Source organism: Furipterus horrens, unplaced genomic scaffold, assembly GCF_987537825.1.
Source record: "Furipterus horrens unplaced genomic scaffold, mFurHor1.1.pri manual_scaffold_4, whole genome shotgun sequence".
Lineage (NCBI taxonomy): Eukaryota > Metazoa > Chordata > Mammalia > Chiroptera > Furipteridae > Furipterus > Furipterus horrens.
The window spans coordinates 87,016,082-87,035,516 of NW_028327174.1; the positions used below are offsets into that span (position 1 = coordinate 87,016,082).

Consider the following 19,435-nt stretch of genomic DNA (forward strand, 5'->3'; position numbering starts at 1 on the left):
TGCTTGGAGTTGTCCCACAGGCTCATTACACTATCTTTATTTTGAGGGGGAAGGGAGGGGTTCTCTTTTCTTTTTGTTCTACAAATTGGGTGTTTTCAGCTTTATTCCAAATTGCTGATTTGAATCTCTGCTTCTTCATTTCAGTTAGTGTATCCTTTATTTTTGATTGGTTCTTTTTTATGTTTCTATTTTCAATTTTTGTTTTCTATCTCTTAGTTTAAGTTCTCACTGAAATCACTGAGCATATTTATAACCAGGGTTTTGACTTCTGCATCTGGTAGTTTGCTTGCCTCTATTTGTCTCCTCCTTTTGGCTGCCCCCAGTGTGTTTGTTTCTATGAATTAGGTAGAGCTACTATGTCTCTTGGTCTTGGTAGAATGGCCTTATGTAATAGGTGCACTATAGGGCTTAGTAGCAAAGCCTTCCTGGTCATCTGATTTGGTGCTCCAGGTACTACTCAATGTGGATTGTGTGCATCCTCCTGTTGTAGTTCAGACTTGGCTGCTGTTGACATGTCAGTGGGAGGGATTTACCCCCAGGCCAGTCAGCTTAGAGTAATGGCTGCGACCACAGTGTGACTAGTGTGTGACTGTGTGGTGCTCTAGTGTGATCTGAAACTGGCCACTTGGCCTCCTGGTTGGTGCAGGCCAAAATCAGCTGTGACCTGTGCCCTGCCTGAGCCCACCTGACATGAGCTATAAAGCATTCTGCAGGTGGCTGCTACTTGTGTTGGACTTAGAGTTGCCCAGGAGAGGCCAAGCTGTGAGCTGTGGCCAGCTAACACTAGTACTGGGCCAGGGACCACTTAACAAAAGGTACGGGGCATGCCAAAGCCAGATGCTACTTGTTGGAGGTTTGTGAATCTTTGAGAGATTTTAGGAAAAGTCTGCAGCATGAGACAACAAAGGTGTTGGTTTGGAAAAGCCACTGGAAACGGCTTGTGTGGGTCTGAAAGCTGGGTGGGTTGGTGTCTCTGGGAATCACAAGGTGGGGCAAATTAGCCAGATTGAGACTCAGTTATGGTGCCTTTTGCTGGCTCTGTGTTGCGGGGGGAGCTCAGCAAAGGAACAGTGGCCTGTGCCAGCACTTAGGTCTGGGAGAAAGCTTGTCCTTCATATAGAAACTAGAAAATTCAGCTTCTCTTTATATGTTCCTGTTGCCTTTCTAGTTGCTGCCCCAGTGCTGGAGCTCAGAGCCAGTGAGTCTGAGTGAGTCCAAGTAAGTGTGCGCACAAGCCTTTTAAAAGGAATGCCTAGGATTTCTGGAGTTGTCTCAGCTGCAATCCTAGGTCATTTTTTTCAGCCAGAAGTTGTGGGGTCTGCTCTTTTTGGCATTGGAACCCTAGAGTGGGGTCCTGATGTGGCGCTTGGACTCCTTGCTCCTCAGGGGGAACCTCCTCAGCTGAGTTATCTATCCTGATTTTTAACCTTACATGTGGCTGTGTGACCAGCCTGTTTGGAGTATCTTCCTCTCTTACCAGTCTCTGTGGCTGCTGCTTTTTGTCCTTAGTTATAGAACTTCTGTTCAGCTATATTTCAGGCAGTTCTTGATGATTGTTCTGAAGTTTAGTTGTAATTTTGACATGGTTGTGGGAGGATGTGAGTACCAAGTTTACCTATCTGTGCTCTTGACTGGAAGCCTAGTTCACCCAATTTTAAAAGCGTTGAAAAAGCAATAGAGTTCTGCCAAGTTAACTTAGAACAAGAGAAATTGAGTTTTAGATTTACTCACTTGTTTTAATCCAACTCTACCTTATCATATGTTGTATGGTTTCATACAAAATTTTATTTAAAATGGCTTCTACTTTTATAATTAAGACTATATCCATATAACTAAATCAAAGAGTAGTAAGAGCCAGCAAAATGTGGGTTCTCTACCCTACCCATCTCTAGTGTACCTAGTTCTTCCCACTAGTCAAGAAAATTTTGCTGTTAATTATTTCCTCAAGTATTATTTGCATATAGAAATGCAATTGATTTTTTATATATACATCTTACAAGGTCTGTCCAGAAGGTATCCAGTCATGTAATACGAAAAATAGAGACATTTATTGAAGAAGATACAAGATAAAACAAACATTGTACATAGGACAGTAATACATCAGTACCCTTCAAAGTAGGCACCTTGGGACCTCACACAGTTTTTCCAGTCAGTCACCATCATATTTTCCTGAATTTCATCAATGGTCTGAAATCTCTTCCTTTTCAAAGGTGATTTTAGTTTTGGGAAAAGCCAGAAGTCTCAGGGCGCCAAATCTGGGCTATAGTGGGGCTGAGTCACCTGGGTGATTTGATGGTTTGCCAAAAAACTGCATGAGACGTGATGCATGAGCGAGCATGTTGTAGTGATGAAGTTGCCAGTTAACAGTTGCGTATAGTTGCAGCCTTCTGAGTCATCCAAATAGTTTCTGTGGAGGAATGTTCAAGCTTAATGCAGAATCTGATGCAGATTCATTGCTTTACTCAGTCATTTTGAATGCGATGGGCCACACAGTACACATGCTTATTCAATGGTGTGTACACCCCCTTGCCCCGCCCCACTGACTAGTACAGTGAAATCATCATTGTTCACACATGTGCATTACAGTCCACTCTCCTTGGTTACATCGATGTCACACAAACCATTGTTGTTATATTAACAGTGGCTGGACTTTTTCTGGACAGACCTCATATATTCTGTATGTACCAATTCACTATTAGCTCTAGTAGGTAAGTTTTTTATTTTGAACTTCCTACATACAGAATCATGTCATGTTTGAATAAGGGCAGTTTATTGCTTTCCAATCTACATGTCTTTTATTTCTTTCTCTTATTACATCAGTTACTTTCATCACACAAAAAGAATGTAAGTGGTGAGAGTAGAAACCCTTGCCTTGTATCTGATCCTTGGTAGATGGTTTTTCTTAATTAAGTAGGATGTTTCTTGGAGGTTTTTTTTATAGCTTCCTGGTACCAGGTCAAGGAAGTTTTCTTCTATTTCTTAGTTTGGCAATTTTTCAACTGATGAGCGAAAAGAATTTTTAAAATATGCTGTACCTAACTAGTCATGGGCACTGACTGCTTTTCCCTTAGATTGTCAAATTAAAAAAGAAAAAATGACAAAAGCTATCACAGTTCATACCATCTGGTATGAATACCCTGTCTTGAACCATAAATTATAGGCCATATGATACAGTTGCATCTAATTGGTCACATTGCATAATAAGATTACATCTGATTGGTTAATTCTTAGAACCAGAAATTCTTATATAGAAGTATAGGCAACTGATTTTTTTAAAAGTTACTTCAGAGTAAAAATGGGTACATAATTACTATTGTTATTATTTTTGTAAATCAATCAAAATTATACCAATTTTTTGTCAGATTTGCAAGTAATATATTTTTTGATGTATTGCAGAATTTCAGTAATTAGTTTATATGTGCCATGAGATGAAAGGTTGAAAATAGCTGCTTTAGTTGGTGAGGATTTTTCTTGACGTTTTATTTTGTTTTTGAGAGTTTTTAAATGGTTATTGAATTTTGTGAACTGTCCTTTTACATTTTTTGAGACACTGATATGATTTTTCTCCCCTATCCTATTAATAATGGCATAGCAACTATTTTCAGATGGTAAATCAACATTAAGTTACTGGGCCTAGAGTCCATTTCATGATACTTTATCCTTTCTGTATATTGCTGTTAGGATTTGCTAATTTACTGTTGCTGATTTGTGTAGCTATTCATGAAGGATATTAGTTCATAGTTTTCTTACGATGTCTCTCTGGCTTTAGTCCTGGGATGACAGCCTCAGAAAATGACACACTTTCTTTTATTTCCTGAAAGAATTTGTTCAAATTGTTATTATTTTTTCCTGAGATATTTGATAGAATTCACCAGTGAACCCAAATGGACCTGCGTTTTTGGTTTTTGTTGGGAGTGGTTTTGAATCAATTCTTTTAGTTGATAAGAGGATTATTTAGGTTTTTTGTTTTTCTGGAGTCCATTTCGGCAATTTTGTCCTTCAGGAAATGTATATATTTTATCAAAGTAGTCAAGTTTTTGGTACAAATTGGTAATATTCCCTTATTAATCTTTATTTTCACCATTTTTTATTTTTTAATTTATTTTATTTTTAAGTATATTTTAGTGATTATGCTGTTACAGTTGTCCCAGTTTCTTTTCCCTTTGCTCCCGTCTGCCCAGTACCCACCTTCTTTCAAGCAATCCCATTGCCATTAGTTAGTTTCTATGGGTCATACATATAAGTTCTTTGGCTTCACCTTTCCTTTATTATTCTTAACTTCCCCCTGTCTATTTGGAACCTACCAATTATACTTCTTAATCTCTACACCATTTCCTCTTTTCTCCCCTTTCCCCCTCCCAGCTGATAACCCTCCAAATGATCCCCATACCTATGATTCTCTTCCTATTCTGGTTGTTTGCTTAGTTTGTTTTGTTTTTATTTTTTTAGGGTCTGTTGTTGATAGTTGTGAGTTTGTTGTCATTTTATTGTTCATAGTTTTAATCTTCTTTTTCTTAAATAAGCCCCTTTAACATTTCATGTAATAATGACTTGGTGATGATTAACTCCTTCAACTTTACTTTGTCTGGGAAGCACTTATCTGCCCTTCCATTCTAAATGATAGCTTTGCTGGATAGACTAATCATGGTTGTGGGTCCTCACTTTTCATCACTTTGAGTATTTCTTGCCAGTCACTTCTTGCATGCAAAGTTTCTACTGAGAATCTTATAGGCAACCCTTTGTAGGTAACTCTACTTTTCTCTTTCTCTCTCTCTCTTTTTTTTTTTTTTTTTTTTTTTAACAAATACCGTTTTAATTTAATAATTGAGTAATCTGAGGAGAAACTACTGTGGCAATCTCTGGTATTTATAAGCCAGTACTAAACTTTATATGGCATGTTCAACAGTATCTTTTCAACAAAAACAAAATATACTAAACATAATCCATTTAACTCCAAATTATTCAAAAAGCTTACAAACATTTGCATTAATAAAATATTCCAAGTAACAAAGCTATCATAGGTAACATGTGAGGATCACAAATATTGGCATAATATGAACACTGTAAGATACAAACAAAACTAAAAGTACAATGAAATGAGGTAAGCTTTCTATGATGATTAAAAAACATTCATGATCTTTTATAATGCTCTAGTATTGGCATTATACAATGTACATTTTGGTTAAAAAATAGCAAATAACATTATGGTCACTTGGATGTTGAGTAAATTTGTGCTGACCATACACTTCCCTAAAAGAATATATCCAGTGTAAAAATAAAATCAAGGAAGAAACTTTTCCAGAGTCATTTTTTGTAACTATATAGACGTGAACCATATTACGTGCAATATGCTTATTAAAATTTGAAATATTTTATAAGCTATAACAAACTTACATTTTAAAATTTCTGACTTATTAGCAAAACATTGTTTTCAAGATGCAAACTGTCATACCACTTAAAAGGAGCAAAACTATATGCACAGTAAGTCAAACTTCATTAATTTTGAAAATCTGAACACAAAGTTTGACTGCCATATCACAGACACTTAAAGTATTTGTGGAATAAATCTGCCAAAGAATGAACAGTGATCGGACAAATATAGGCTTTTTGAAAAAGAATTATTATGATGATTTGAAAATATAGTCCTTAGTTTTTTTTCAGCCTGGAATCACATATTTTATAGTAAAAAGCCTATACTTTCCTCTTCTAAAATTAATACTCTTTGAAATAATCCCTTTCCATAATATCCTTTTCCAGTTTTTAACCTATGTTCCCAAAAGGAACAATTTAAAAATATAAATAAATATAACTTTATGGAAAGAGGATATAGAAAAAAAGTAATCATTCTAGGTAAGTCATGAAATAAAAGTATCTTAGCCTAATTAAAGGTTTCATGACAAATTACTCACTTTTATTATTTATACCAGCAAGGATCAAGTCACAAAAATTCAAATTATACATGATACTGTTCATGCTTTAATTTCATAACATGGAAAAAAACTGTAGAACAAAGTAGGCCAGTCTAGTTGTACAGTAGCAGTTCATGGTTTTTCACATTGGCAGGTACACATGCCATCAATTAAACCCATGTACAGACAGGCATGCCTCTTAATACGTTTCATTTGTTTACTGACACTTGGAACAGTCAAAGAATCACTGTGTGTCACATTTCTATGTGCAGTTATTAAGTGCTTGGTATATGCATATTTACCAAAAATTAAAGACATATGGTCAGCTCAGAGAATCAAAATGAATTATAAAAAGATTCTAAAGTGCTTAAGGGAATTACTTTATTTCTTTATCCAGTTTACTAAAACTGGTTTGGGATTCAACTGCTATAAGAGAAATGCAATACTAAAAATATGGTTTTGTAAAACATAATATTTTTAGACTTGTGATATATCCATTACTGTCAACTTCTCATGCATTTTTGCTCCAGTTAAGCTTAACACAAATAAACTTAAAACAACTGAACTAAAACCCCACACATTTTGCTCTTTACTTTTAGAGGCTTTAAGAAACAGAGTACGAGGTAAATCTCATATTCTTACTTTGAAGTAATAATAGTACTACTTGAAATGAACTTTCCAAATGAGTATATTATAAAATTTTTATGAAGGGTTTCAAATGATAGCATGAGCACAGAAAAGAATCATATGCACTTCTCCAGCCCTTGATTATATTTCCTTTCCCCATGCCCCTGCAATAAAAGGCCTTCACCAGCATAATGTAATGGTCTCTGGACTAAATATCAGCTGACACTGCAAGGGGCATGGAGTAAAAAGGGCATGCTTAGAGGAAGAAGGCACTGAATTAAAGAGAAGACACAAATATGTAAGCTGTAAAAGTAAAAAATTTTATACAAGGATTTCTGGCTTTTTCGGTGTCATCTTTACTAAAATATACATGTCTAACAGTTTACATAAAGCAGCTCCACCACAAAATTACGGCTTTCAGGGTGACTCTATGAAAGAGAGTTGTACTTCCTGTTTCCTTAGGTCCTGGATAAAACTCTGCTATAGGGAAAAGAACACCCAAAATTTCTACCAAAATTTCCAGGGGTAACAAAAACCAAAATTATATTTGTTTGGAGACTCAAAAGAATAGCTATTAACATATTCATTCTCTAAATTCTCTTAGTCTTTGTAATTACAAATACAAAATGTCAGCAGACAATGGTGCAGATATGAATGTCCTCAGGAAAAATAGTACCTAGTTCAAATAAAAGTCATCATTTAAATTTGTTTTAAAATGAACAGAACTTCCTGTCAGCAAGCAGCAAACTTTAAGAAAGAATGAGCTATTCCCATTCCACAGGGCTTTCTGTAGACAGCAACTCCAATGGAAGCAGCATCAGTTGCTTCTGGGGAGAAGATGGTCATAGTATAATATACTTAAAATGCGAATGAAAATTAAAATGAGAAAGTAAAAGTTTCAGAAATTAAGGAATATACAAATGCAAGTCTCTTTAAAACACTTAAGGAATTATTAAATACTACTGTAATTACAACTTTCAGTTTGGCTCAAAGGACTTGTGTTACAAATTTTAATCAACTTTTATAAAACAGGTATGTTCTCAATAACTATGGGTTTTACTCGTTAATATTTTCCCTAGTCCCTGGCTGGTTTGGCTCAGTGGATTGAGCGTCGGCCTGCGAGCTAAGTGTCGCTGGTTCGATCTTCCAGTCAGGGCACATCAGAGAAGGAAAACTCTGATTCCAAAAAACCTCCGCTGCCTTGCGGCATACCTCTTCAGGGGAAAGGCTAAGGGAGTAAACCCCGACAGAAAATCCGGAGCCGGAGTCCCTAAGGCGGTTTGACGTTGTAGTCAACACCGGCAACTCCTGCGGCGCACCTGAAGCCAAGCTGTATTGACTCCGTCTTTCCCTTGGACCCTTCAGCTGCGAAGAGAGGGGGGGCCTGCTGCATGGGCAACAGCAGACCCTCCATATCACCCTGCCCAGGCTCTGTAGCTTCAGCTTCACTGGAGAGGACACTCCAGCGTCATCGCAAGATGTCGATTCAACACGGGAGGAGACAGATACCGTGTCACTCCGGAGTCGGACTGCACAGCCATTCTCGGCGGTGCAGATAGACTCTTAAGAAGCTACATCATCATCTCTCGAGACGGACGGCTGCCGACGAATTTTCCCTAACTTTGGGAAAGATCATTCTGTGTTGCTTTTGAAAAAATTACATCCCTTTAGAAAGCAAATGAATGTAGTTAAAAGAACTGAGAGGAAATAACCTCTAAGTAGTTATGACTGAAAAACTTTATATGCCAAATAAATCAGAGATATGTGGCTTTTTAAAAAATCACTTGTTTAAACCATTTCATATTCTATCAAAAGCATATATAAATGACTTTAGTAAACAATAGTTTTAGGCACCTTCCTTTATAGCCTATCTTTCTGAGGTAAAACTTGAATAGCGTACATTTTTCTACTTCTATACAGTTTTAATAAACTTTAATTCCTAGCAGAAATGTTAAAAATCAGTATAAGTATTATCAGTTATTACCAAAGCCAAGTGGGAATTTTATCAAAGATAACTACTAAAGGTAGTGTTAAACTAGACAACAAAATCAGAAAACATAAAGCTTTTAAACATCTTACCCATCATCAAAAATGATGGGATAAAAAGAAGTCTATAAACAGGGCAACATATAAAGAATATTCTTTTGCCACTGTTAGTGCAGCAAATAAACTGAAATCTGGGTGATTTTAATTATGTCTAGAAACTCTTTCTATACACTCTCTTTCTGAGTTATAACCACAAGAAAAATATGACATTTAGAAAAAAAATGATATATAATCAATAAAAAATAGGATAATTTAGCTAAACTCAACTTATTTACGAAAGGGGACAAACTATTGTAAGAAACTGTCTAGAATCTCCAACCAGTTATTTCAATTTTTAGAAAACTGCAGAGGACTGTATTATTTTAAAAAACTTCAGTTTAAGAACTAAATAATAGGTAGTAAAAAGAGAAAAAAGAAAGTAAAGAAGAAAGAAGGCAAGATTTACACACTTTTTTTCTTTATGCCCTAAGGCTACCATATGTAACTAAACATATTAGAAGACCCAAAGTAATCCAAGAAACATAAAAATAAATTTCTATGTAACTATTTAAACACTGCCTTTTCCCCCCGCATTTGCTCTTCAAAGTATCAGTTTATTGCTCGTTCTCTGCTTGCTTCTATAATAGGGCACAGTAGGTTCCTGTGAATATTTCATACTACACAGGTATCTTCAATTCTCAGGTTCAAATGGGATGGTGAGTTATCCAAACTGAAGTTAATTGCTTTGGTCTCTAGAGTCACTGGATCAGAACGCTCTACAGCCACAGCTTTGTTACAAGCTCGGACTTTGAAATTCATATACTTTGAATCAAACTTTAAGCCCGACAGTGTATATTTAGTACCCTTAATATTATCCATTATCTCCCAACATCGTTCATCCTTTACACATGGAAGTCCATCTTAAGCCCAACAGTGTATATTCAGTACCCTTAATATTATCCATTATCTCCCAACATCGTTCATCCTTTACACGTGGAAGTCCATCTTAAGCCCAACAGTGTATATTCAGTACCCTTAATATTATCCATTATCTCCCAACATCGTTCATCCTTTACACGTGGAAGTCCATCAAAATTAGTTTTCCTATATTCCAGTATGAAATGGTCAATCTTGTTATCTTCTTCTGACATTCTGCAGGCTACTGTTAGAGTTGTCAGCTACCAAACATTCTATTGGATCTAACTGTGGAGCTTTGGGGACTGACAAAAACTTCAAAGTTTGCAACATCTGTATTTCCTGAGAAAAATCCACCATTAAATGAGCCGTGTTGTCACTGACCTTTGGTTTCAAAGAAAGGCGAAAGGCTGAAGCCATTGTTACTCCATCCTTGATCTGTCTGGCAGCCTTTGAAAATTCTTCAGCTTCCCTTATATCTAATGACCGTGTTGCAAATTCTAGAAGTTCTTCAAAGTTCTCCAGTGCATTATTAATTGAATAAGCTGACTCTGTAACTCTTATAATTTACGAGATTGTTCCTGCTTGATACTGTGAATCATACTTTCTTTCACTTCAGTATAGAGTACAAACTATCAAATTCTTCATCTAATTCTGAAAGTATATTAGAATTGTCCTGAACTCCTTTTAGTATTTGATTTAGTGTATCAATAAAGTTCTGAATTTCATCATTTTTATTTGCTGGAGTTGAAATGATCCTTTGCAGAGCTTCTTTCCGGGAGTCCATGGGCAAGGCTTAAGGCCCCTGGGCCAGAAAACGTGTAGGAGAACCATGTGAGGAGGCAGAGGGAGTTGGGACACACAAAGACCGCTACATGGGCCGGCCACTGCCTCAGCTTTAGAACGCAGTGGTGCTTCCTGGCCCTGCCCGGTCCGTGCCAAGCCCGAGTGCATGCGTGCTGTTGTCGCACCGCGGTTGCTAGGGTGAAAGCGCTACTTTTCTCTTGATGCTTTTAAGATTCTCTCTTTAGCCTTTGGCATTTTAATTATGATGTGTCTTGGTGTGGTCCTTTTTGCGTCTAGCTTGTTTGGATCTCTCTGTGCTTCCTGGAGTTGTATGTCTTATTTCCTTCGCCAAATTAGGGAAGTTTTCCTTCATTATTTTTTTACATGAGTTTTCAATTTCTTGCTCTTCCTCTTCTTCAGACATCCCTATGATTCGGATGTTGGCACGTTTAAAGTTGTTCCAGGTGTCCTAAGCCTCTCCTCATTTTTTCAATTCTCGTTTCCTCATTCTGTACTGGTTAACTATTTTTTTCTTCCTTATGGTCCAAATCATTGATTTGAACCACGGTTCCCTTCCTTTCACCATTGGTTTTATGTATATTTTCCTTCATTTCATTTAACATACCTTCCCTTCTTCCATTATGTGTTTGCCATACTTAAGTATATCTGTCAAGCCTGTCAGCATCTTTATCACCAGTGTTTTGAACTCTATGTCTATTAGGTTGGCTATCTCCTCATTGTTTAGTTTTCCCACTGGAACCTTGATCTGTATCCTCTTTTGAGGCATACTTCTCTGTCTCCTCATTTTGACAGCCTCCTGTATTTGTTGGCCACTGTGCTTTAGAGGTGTCGCTCCTGTTATGTTATAAGGGGTGCAGCCTTAGGTATTTGTCAGTACATGGCCACATTGTGGTGCTGTGTTGGTGTGGGAGGGGTCTGAGAGGGAACAATGCCACTTGCTCAGCACTCGCCCCTTTTCCAGGTATTTCTCCCACTTCCGTATGAGACTGGCACCTCTCTAGCTATTGCTCTGGTCATCATTCCCAGAGTGGGTGGGTTTGGAGACGTTCTAGGACCATGGGGGCCCTTTATACAAGCAGACTCTGCTGAGAGATTGGCAGTTTCTGCCTCCCCCCCGACCCCTACTGGTTTGCACAGTCAGAAGCAATGAGCCTTTATTGTCCCCGGTGCTGGAACCATGAGCTGCGTGGTTTGGTCTCATGCTGGGAGTGCTCCCCAGGTGTCCCTCTCTACTTTTTTAAATGTTTGTGCTTTCCACTGGCCTGCTGCTGCCACCACTGCTGCTGCCGCCACACCACATGCTCTTCGCACCTCCTACCTGTCTGGATGAGTGTTACTTTATATCTTTGTTGGACTGCCATTCAGCTCAGTTTTCTGGGACTTCTGGTTGTCTCTCGTTTTGAGGTAGTTGTATTCCTTCTTAGTTGTGGAAGGAGACGCAATGTGTCTATCTAGGCCTCCACCTTTGCTGGAAGTCCTTCCGATCTTCTTAATATTCTTGATTTTAGATCTTTATTCTTTTCTAGTAAGGCATTTAAAGTTATAAATTTTAGTATATGAACTAGTTTATCTGCATTCCATAATTTTTTGTATGTTGTATATTAAGTTTCCATAAGTAAAGGGAATTGTCTGACTTCATAATTCTGTTACAGGAAGTTGAGTGTCTCTCTGGATTGCTTTTTATGTAATGGGTTATATAAATACTAGATCTCAAAATATTAAGGTTTTGAGAGCTAAGTGGATCTCATTATGAAAGATTATAAATTACGTCTTACGTTAGTTTTTTATAAAGATTTATTTACTTCTAGAGAGAAGGGAAGGGGAGGAGAAGAGAGGGAGAAACACATCAGTGTGTGAGAGATACATCCATTGGTTGCCTCTGCACACGCCTAAATGGGGACCTGGCCCACAACCCAGGCATGTATCCTGACTGGGAATCAAACCGGTAACCTTTCAGTTCGTGGGCCAGCGCTCAGTCCACTGCACCACACCATTCAGGGCTATATATTATGTCTTAAGTACATTCTTTTCTTTAAAAAAATTTTGTTTTAAATTGTAAAGTACATGTAACATAAAATTTACCATCTTTTTAATATTATAGTTCATTATTAAGTACATTCATAATCTTGTGCAAAGAACACCACCATCCATCTCTGTGACTCTTCTCATGTTATAAAACTGAAACTACCTATATAGATAGACAGTAACTCTCAATTGTCTCCTGGTACCCACCATTCTACTTTCTCTCTGTAAGTTTGGCTACTCCAGGGACCTCATTTAAGGTGAATTGTACAGTATTTTCTCTGTGACTGGGTTATTGCACAAAAGTATAATGTCCTCAAAGTTCATAAGTGTTGTAGCATGTGTCAGAATTTCCTTCCTTTTTAAAATTGATTTTTTATGTATTGAAAAAAGTTTCCTCCAAAAAAAATTATTTTACTACTAAATTGTATGCTGAAAAATGGTTAAGATGGTAAATTTTATGTTTTCTGTATTTTTAACATACCGTATGTTTCGCACTGTAAGACACACTTGACCATAAGACACACCTAGGTTTAGAGGAGGAAAACAAGAAAAAAGAATTCTGAACCAAATGGTGTACTAAAATATTTAATAAAATATAACAATAATATTTCAACCATATAAAGTGAATAGCAGTCAACAGCAGTATTAAGAACCATCATCACTGTCATTAACAAATGAGAAGACAGAATTCAACCTAGAAAGGCTTATGTTTTTAGTGGTCTCTGGGGTATTTGCAGTTTTTTGGAAAGAGCCATTAATAAAAAGAGCTCATTATTGGACTTCCGGCGAAGATTTAGGCCTAGAGAGACACGTTGTGTCTCCCTCCACAACTAAGAAGGAATACAACTAAATAGTACCTCAAAACTAGAGACAACCAAAGGTTCCAGATAATCAAGCTACATGGAAGTCCAACAAACAAAAGTATAAAGGAGAAATACTCATCCAGATAGGTAGGAGGGGCAGAGAGGATATGGTTTGGTGGTGGTGGTAGCAGCAGCAGGAGAAGGAGGCTGGCAGAAGGAGCAGTCACACGTTTTAAAAAGTCAGGAGGTACACCTGAGAAGTGTTTCCAGCTTCTGACCAGACCGCACAGCTCACGGTCCCAGTGCTGGGGAAAATCAAGCCTCATTGCTTCTGACTGTGCAAACCAGTGGGGGTTGGGGCAGTGGAAGAAACTGCTAGTCTCTCAGCAGAGTCCGCTTGTTTAAAGTCTCCCACGATCCTAGAACATCCGTAGACCTACCCACTCTGGGAACAATGGCTAGGGCAACAGCTAGAGAGGCTCCAATCCCATACAAAAGTGAAAGAAGTGCCTGGAAAAGGGACAAGTGCTGAGCAAGTGGCATTGTTCCCTCTCAGACCCCTCCCCCCCCATACAGTGCCACAACGTGGTGAAATGAGTCACCCTGTACTGATGAGTACCTAAGGCTCCACCCCTTACAACATAACAGTTGTGACAGCTCTATCTAAGACACAGAGGCAAGCAAACACAGGATCGTTTCAAGTTGAGTAGATAGGGAAGTATGGCCCAAAAAGGTGAACAGATCAAGGTTCCAGTGGGAGAACTAAGCGATGAGGAGATAACCAGCCTAATAAACGAGGAGGTAGCCAACCTATCAAGCGTAGAGTTCAAAACACGGATGATAAAGATGATCACAGACTTGACAAATACCCTTAAATATGGCAAACGCATAAGGGAAGAAGTGAAAGCGATGCCAAATGAAACGAATGAAAATCCACACAAAACCAGTGGTGGAGGGAAGGAAATCGGGGTTCAAATCAATGACTTGGAATATAAGGAAGAAAAAAAAACAGTCAACCAGTACAGAATGAGGAAACAAGAATTGGAAAAAATGAGGAGAGGCTTCGGAACCTCTGGGACAAGTTTAAACTTGCAAACATCTGAATTGTACGGGTGCCAGAAGAAGAGGAAGAGCATGAAATTGAAAACTCATGTGATAAAATAGTGAAGGAAAACGCCCCAAATTTGGCGAAGGAAGTAGACATAGAAGTCCAGGAAGCACAGAGAATCCCAAACAAGCTAGACACAAAAAGGACCACACCAAGACACATCATAATTAAAATGCCAAAAGCTAAAGAGAGAATCTTAAAAGCAGCAAGAGAAAAGCAGAGAATTACCAACAAAGGGGTGCCTATAAAACTTTCAGCTGACTTCTCAAAAGAAACTTTGAAGGCAAGAAGGAACTGGCAACAAGTATTCAAGGTGATGAAAAGCAGGGACTTACCACCAAGATTACTCTACCCAGCAAAGCTATCGTTTAGAATGGAAGGACAGATAAAATGCTTCCCAGACAAGCTAAAGCTTAAGGAACTCATCATCACCAAACTATTATTATATGAAATGTCAAAGAGACTTATGTAAGAAAAGGAAGATCAAAATTATGAACATTAAAATGACAACAAACTCACAGCTATCAACAACTGAATCTAAAAAATAAAAACAAAATCCAACTAAGCAAACCAGAATAGGAACAGAATCATAGGTATGTGGAACATTTGGTTATCAGCTGGGAGTGGGAAGAGGGAGAAATGGGGAAATGGTGCAGGGATTAAGAAGCATAATTGGTTGGTACATATAGACATAGGGAAGTTATGAATAATATAGGAAACTGTGAAGTCAAAGACTTATATGCACAACCTCTGGACATGAACTAAGAGGGGTAGGATTGCTAGAGGTAGGGGGATACTGGGCAGAGGGTAGCAAAGGGGGAAAAAAAAGCGATATTGTAACAACATAATCAATAAAATATTCTTAAAAAAACAGTCAAACGAGGAGAGACTTTAAGGTTCAAGAACTCTTCTGATTTTTTCGGAACCCCAGGAACTCATCATTATTAGTGTCAGAACTTTGGAAGCTCAGTTGCTCTCAGTCACTGATATCACTTTCTTTGCTATCTTCATACTGCTCAGATGCCCTGAGATTCAGCAGTAAAGTGGGACATTTAAGCATACCTAGGGGTTTCGCGTGGGCTCTCCACTTCCTCTTCTAACAGCTGTCGACACCGCTGACAGATCAGGTAATACACATCATGGTCTGTGATACAGTATTTGCTCCATAAGACACACAGACATTTTCCCCCACTTTTGGGGGGAAAGAAGTACATCTGATGGATCGAAAAATACGGTAATTGAAAAAATTGTTTTACGATTTATTCTCATCATCGGACATATTTTTACACTTGATTTAATTTTTGTAAAGGACTGCAATGTATGTATAAGCTTTAAAAATAATATGAAAACTCAGTTCTCAGATAAGCAACCTAAAATATACTTTCCAGAAATCATTGCTGTTCAATGTTACTTCAAGGATGTATACAGAAATAAAAGGTATTTTTGGAAGAGTACTTACTTTTGTTTGTAGCATTTATTGATTTTTTTTTTCATGTATGACAATAAAAATAAGATAATGCTGAAGAAAGGATTTCTTTAGACAGCTCTATAGAATATCATCTTTAGTTGTAGGGACAAAGTTTTGTGAATGTATCCAGAAGTATATATATGTTGTATATTGAGAAAATAATATAACTATGGATGTTGAACTGATCTTGTGAAAGGGGGAGTATATAGCATTTTTTCTCCCTTGTGAACAAGTAGCTTATTTTTTCCCCTGGTTGTATAAGGAATGATGGAAGAAGGAGAAGTATATAAAATATTGCAGTCATCATGATAATGCTTTCAATAGACTCTTACATATGAGAACATATGCCCCTCACTAAATTCATCCTAAGTGGAATTGTGGATGCCCTTCTTTCTTAGTCATGCCCGCCCTGTCATGGTTAGCTAAGTGTGTATGCTGCTCTGCTTTTTGTGGACATGGCGTAAGATGCAGAAGTTTTGTCACCTAAGATTGGGGTGCATATTACTTCCTTCCCTCCATTTCCCAATACACTGGTCGCAGTCTCTCTAACTGGCGCAGACTTTTAACTGTATGTATAATAATAATTCATAACACAGTTAACTTAGTCCTTTCAATAATGATGAGCATTCTTTTTATTTCACAGTGTTTTGCTATTTTAGATAAACAATGTACACCTCCTACCCCTTTTCTTCCAAATCTTACATAAATATCCTGAAGAACTGTTGCTTTTATTTCTATGAGATACAATTTCTGAAAGGATATTACTGGATTGTAAGATAAAGTATATTTTTTTATTTTAAAAAGATATCAGATTTACAGAAGGATTGTGGGTTCATCTTTTTCAGATTTTGAGAGGTCCTTATTATAGACAGTAATTCTGTGTCACTTTCCCAAAATATTTTTCAAGATTTTTTATAACATTTTAATACACTAAGCCTTTTTATCTGGAGAAATTTTTTTCAAAGATGATTGTTAACTTCATTTAGTAAATTAAAAAATACATAAACTCACATGGCTCATTAATTTGAGTTCTGTGTAAATAGATAGTTCCCTGATAATTAAATTCTATTAAAATGCTTATACATTTTTTTAAACTTATTTAATCTTTCTTTGATCCAGAAAAGGGCCTTAAGAATTTCCTTTATGTTCCCCAGCAGTGATGTGGTGGATTCAGAGTTTTGCTAATCCTGTGTTTATTGGTTCATTCAGGAAAAATTAGTTAAAAGTGCTATTTGATTTTAAATACTGAACATTGGAGTAGACTTGGGATGACTTTAAAAAACAAACTATTTACTGCTTTTCGTGCACTGCGCTAGGTGCTTGGCATGTCATTTAATCCTCAACAACTGTATTGTTATTTTTTTTTATAAGGACATAGAGGTAAGGAACTCATCTGAGGTTATACAGTTTATACATTTAGAATCTAATCTGGTAAGCAGTTTGACTTAAAGTCACTAGAATATGCTCCATTCAAGTATTTGAAATACACAAATATTTAAACAGTGCTGTACTCATGGAATGGTGTAGTGGCACAGAACTGGGACTACTTGATTCTATCTAAGGCTATAATAAGTGGAGAAGTCCTTTAGAGCTTTGAAGAATATGTAGATATTCACTAGGCCAACAGGATGAAGGGAGAACAGTGGCATTCCAACGAGAGAGAGATAAATAAAAGGGTATTGCTTTCCAGGATTGGCTTGCCATGACTGGAATGAAGAAGTGGAGGGTTCTGGGGATGGGTGGAGTATGAAGTAAAGAGTCATGTCACAAAAGGCTTGTATTCCTTGATAAAATGTGTAGACTTTGTTTTTCATCCAGGGTGAAACATGAAAAGCTTTTCTTGGACTGTTATCATTGAAATATAAATTAATGGTGGGCTAGTTTACATTCTTCAGGAAACTTGATGCAAATAGCATTTGATAAGACAACCAATTTTAGACATGTAAGTAGAATCTATCAAATATATCAAATATCAGTCAAATTGAGTGTCTTACAGTCTCAACATTTTATAAATTATTACATATATTATTACATATAATAGGTTTCTTGCTTAACTAGCTTTCCAAAAAGTTCTTTGAAGATACACTGTTCCCTTATTGACAACACATGTCTAAACAAACATTTTAAAGTTCTAAACATATTCTCCAAAATACATGCTTTTCAACTGCTTTTACTTATGTGATACAGGTCGTTCATTCTATACTTCTCAAAGGACAGTACCAGAATTTCTACTTAAGTAGGTAGCTGTCTACCAGTGTTAATCCATAAAAAAGCATGGCCCTTGAAACATACCTACTCTGAAAATGAGAAGTACTCTGAGTATAAAATACACAGATTTCGAAGAATTTAAGTTAAAAAAAACTGAAAAAATATTATTGATTTTTATATTATATGTTGAAATTACATATTTTAGATATATTGGATTAAATAAAATAATTATACCTGTTTTTTTAACATGTGACTACTAGAAAATTTAAAATTACAGATGTGGCTCGCACCATATTTTTATTTATTTTATTTTTTAAAATAATTTGTTTGTTCACTTATTTTATTTTTAGAGAGATGGGAAAGGAGAAAGAGAGGGAGAGAAACATCTCTGTGTGGTTGCCTCTCACTTGCGCCCCCAGCTGGGGACCTGATGTGCAACCTAGTAATGTGCCCTAGCTGGGAATCGAACCAGCGACACTTGGCTCGCAGGCCGACACTCAATCCACTGAGCCACAGCAACCAGGGCTTATATTTTTATTTTTTAATGCTGCTCTATACAGTGATTCTAAATTTATCTGTGGATTTCTAGTTCTGTCAAGTATTGTCCCAAAGTAATATAAGTAAAATGACAGACGAGACCCTTAAAAAGGAATTTATATTTTGGAAAGAGGATACTTACTAATTGAAACAATTCTGTAATTAAAGAACTTTCTGTAAAGGTTATTTTTGATTAAGCTTGTTGCTAATGTGACAGGCCTGTGCTGTCAGGGTGTTTCTCTGGCACTCCTTTCCAGAAGGTGGTGCTGTTTTGACAGCTTCTGTGCTTTCCTTCTGAATCCACAACTTTGTATTTTCCTCACCAGATTCCCATTGATCGTAGAGCTCCAGTGATGGAGCAGATGAGGTGTTTGTAAAGTGTGTAGGTAAAGTGTTTGTAAGTTGGGACTGCCTTCAATAGGAATTAACAATAACAATAATCATATAATATTGCTTCCCATACTACAGCAATGACTAATGAAGCATATTGTCATCATTCTAACAATAACGGCAGCAGATCTTTGAATTTTATCATGGACTGCCTAAAGAAGCCTTTTCAGAGCTGAGTTGGGAGCTTAATAGTTTTGGGCTTTTGACCTGTTATCAGTGTCACTTCATTGATAGCCAGGCAATTATTGGTCTAATAGTTATCCTTTTTGAACGGTGTTAGGAATTTTTGTACTACCATTTTGAAATTTTGCTGGCTAATATTCCTTCTCTCAGGTAGGAGTAACGATCGGTCAACTAAGATAATAGTACTCTAGTCTTATTTATTTAATTTTTTTAATAAGTATATTTTATTGATTATATTGTTACAGTAGTTCCAATTTTTTTCTCTTTGCTCCCTTCTGCCTAGCACCACCCCTCCCCCAGCAATCTGCCCCCCATCCCGTGCCCCTCCCATTTCATGCCCATGGGTCATACATACAAGTTCTCTGGCTTCACCCTTTCCTATGTTATTCTTTAAAAAAAAAACTAATTTTTTTTAAACAGTAAAAAATAA

At 36.9% G+C, this 19,435-nt stretch overlaps 1 protein-coding gene and 1 pseudogene across 1 annotated transcript in view; one reads left to right on the forward strand and one right to left on the reverse strand.

The window, feature by feature from the left end:
• The window catches only part of ZMYM2 (zinc finger MYM-type containing 2), a 147,231-nt gene that overhangs the window by 113,728 nt on the left and 14,068 nt on the right, over positions 1-19,435 (forward strand). The window lies entirely within an intron of this gene.
• LOC150012365 (FSD1-like protein pseudogene) lies at positions 9,234-10,275 on the reverse strand (annotated as a pseudogene).